Source organism: Alosa alosa, chromosome 3, assembly GCF_017589495.1.
Source record: "Alosa alosa isolate M-15738 ecotype Scorff River chromosome 3, AALO_Geno_1.1, whole genome shotgun sequence".
Classification (NCBI taxonomy): Eukaryota; Metazoa; Chordata; class Actinopteri; order Clupeiformes; family Clupeidae; genus Alosa; species Alosa alosa.
Genome location: NC_063191.1, coordinates 3,738,573 through 3,741,072, shown reverse-complemented (window position 1 = coordinate 3,741,072; position 2,500 = coordinate 3,738,573). Strand labels below are relative to the sequence as shown.

At 62.4% G+C, this 2,500-nt stretch overlaps 1 pseudogene; it reads left to right on the top strand.

Moving 5' to 3' along the window:
• The first annotated feature begins 824 nt into the window (after nt 1-824).
• Nucleotides 825-2,500, top strand: part of LOC125292240 — a 12,321-nt pseudogene continuing 10,645 nt past the window's right edge.

Genomic DNA, 2,500 nt, shown 5'->3' with positions numbered 1-2,500 from the left:
TGATTTCATCATTTTAATTTGATCTCTGCCATGTTTGACTTTTCCTGTTTGTTTCTCATCATCAGTAACACCTACCCTGTCCTGTCTTTCTCCACGCCTCATTTCCCTCTCTCTCCTCTTCCTCTCTCTCCTCTTCCTCATACCATTGTCATCTTCCTCTCTCTCCTTTCCTCCCTGTTCTTCCTTATTCTCCTCTCCTCTTCCTCCCTCTCCTCCTCCTCTTCCTCTCCATTCTCCTCTTCTCTCTCTCTCTTCTTTTTCATCCTCCTGTTCCTCACTCTCCTCTCTCCCAATGCCATCTTCCTCATTCTCCTCTCTTCCCTTCCTCTCTCTCCCCCGTTCCTCTCTCTCCCCTTCCTCTCTCTCTCTCCTCTTCCTCCTCCTCCCCTCTCCTCCTCCTCCTCCTCCTCCTCCCTCTCTCCTCCTCCTCCCCTCTCCTCCTCTTCCTCCTCCTCCTCCTCCTCCTCCTCCTCCTCCTCCCCTCTCCTCCTCTTCCTCCTCCTCCTCCTCCTCCCTCTCTCCTCCTCTCTCTCTCCTCCTCTTCCCCCTCTCTCCTCCTCCTCCCCCTCTCCTCCTCCTCCTCCCCTCTCTCCTCCTCCTCCCCTCTCCTCCTCCTCCTCCTCCTCCTCCTCCCCTCTCTCCTCCTCTTCTCCTCCTCCTCCTCCCCTCTCTCTCTCCTCCTCTTCCTCCCCTCTCTCTCCTCCCTCTCTCCTCCTCCTCCTCTCTCCTCCTCCTCCTCCTCCTCCCCTCTCCTCCTCTCTCTCTCTCTCTCCTCCTCTTCCTCCTCCTCCTCCTTCTCCTCCTCTGCAGCTCTAAACTCCAACATGGGTGACTGGGCTTCTTGAGGCTGTATCCTAGAGGAGGTGAGCAGCTTTTCGGCGGTGAGTCGGCGTGTGGCTGACGGTGCTCTTCATCTTCCGCATCCTGATCCCGCACCGAGGGTTAGGTGTGGGGCGACGAGCAGTCGACTACGTGTGCAATGCGCAGCAGCCGGCTGCGGGGAACGTCTGCTACGACGGGGCGCCCATCTCCGCACATCCGCCTCTGGGTGCTGCAGATCGCCTTCGTGTCCGCCCTGGCGCTGGCCCTCGTGGGCCATGCCGTGCACCACCTGCACATGCAGGAGAAAGCGCAGGGCGAGGAGGTGGCGGCTGCTGACGCCCACCCGGGGACCAGGCCAGCGTCCGCACCGCCAAGGAGACCCACGGCCAAGGCGGCAAAGTTCCGTCTGGAGGGCGCTCTGCGCACCTCGTCTGCCACATCTTGCAGGCGGCTGTTGAGTGGGCCGTGGTCAGGCCAGTGCTTCCTGTACTGACTTCGGATCCTTCCGCTGTACCAGTGCAGCCGCTGGCCCTGCCCCAACACGGTGGACTGCTTCGTGTCGCGCCCCACCGAGAAGACGGTCTTCATCCTCTTCATGCTGGCCGTGGCCTGCGTCTCGCTCTTCCTCAGCGTGGCGGAGATCGGACACCTGGGCCTGAAGAAGATCCGCCCGGGTGTTCGGGCGTGTTCGCCGCGGCCTGACGGGGAGGTGAGGCCGGGACGACGGCCCTGCCGGCGCCCAGGCGCCCCTGCCTCGCTGGCCTCGCCGCTCCCTGTGCTCCCGAGCAGGCTACCGCCCCCTAGAGGAGGAGGATGAGGAGTGCCATGCCACGCCACACTACTACCCACTCAGCGCGGTGGGCATGGAGGCTGGCATGGGTATGGGCGTGGGTATGGCCACGTCCCTGCTGCTGCTGGAGAGGGCTCGGTGCCAGGCTCCCTCTGTGCCCGCGTCCTGCGTCCATACCAATAATCCCATGTCAGCCCTTGCCACTTCGAGGGGCGTCTCCAAAGAATGTACAAGCGGTATAGTCACGCCCGGAGCCACGAGATCTGTGATGAGATCCTGGAGGAGGAGGAGGAGGAGGAAGAGCAGGGGGAGGAAGTCTTGAGCGATAGGGGGCGCACAGGCAGGGGCAGGTGGCAGTGACTGCGCAGTTGGAACTTTGGAAGTGATTTTACCGGGAGATGCCCGAGGTCGCTGGACGAGGTGGACGTTGAGAGAGCCTGAAGGTCAAGCGATTCTCGGGAGGTCGCGAACTCCCACAGCCAAGTAGCGAGGTTTGGGAGGCTGATCTGGGAGATCGGAGACGACTACCTGCCGGACGAGGTGGACGCCAGGGCAATCAGGACTCTGAACCGGACCTTTCGAGGGGCGGAGGGGCGGAAGGAGCGGCGGAACCTCGTCGCGGGCAGGGGCTGCATGTACCCGAACCAACTGGACGCAGAACTGGCCGCTCCGCTGCTGGGCGGGATCGTGGAGAACCGCTCGACTGGGCAGGAGGGAGGAGGTGCTGCTGCCGAGGAGCTGGGCAGGGGAGGTAGGCAGGAGGTGACAGGAGGAACAGGAGGAGGCCAAGGGGTTGGGGAGGTGGCTGAGGAGGTGAAGCTAGAGGCCAATGGGGAGGTGGCTGAGGAGGTGAAGCTAGAGGTCAATGGGGATGGGGAGGGTGAGAGA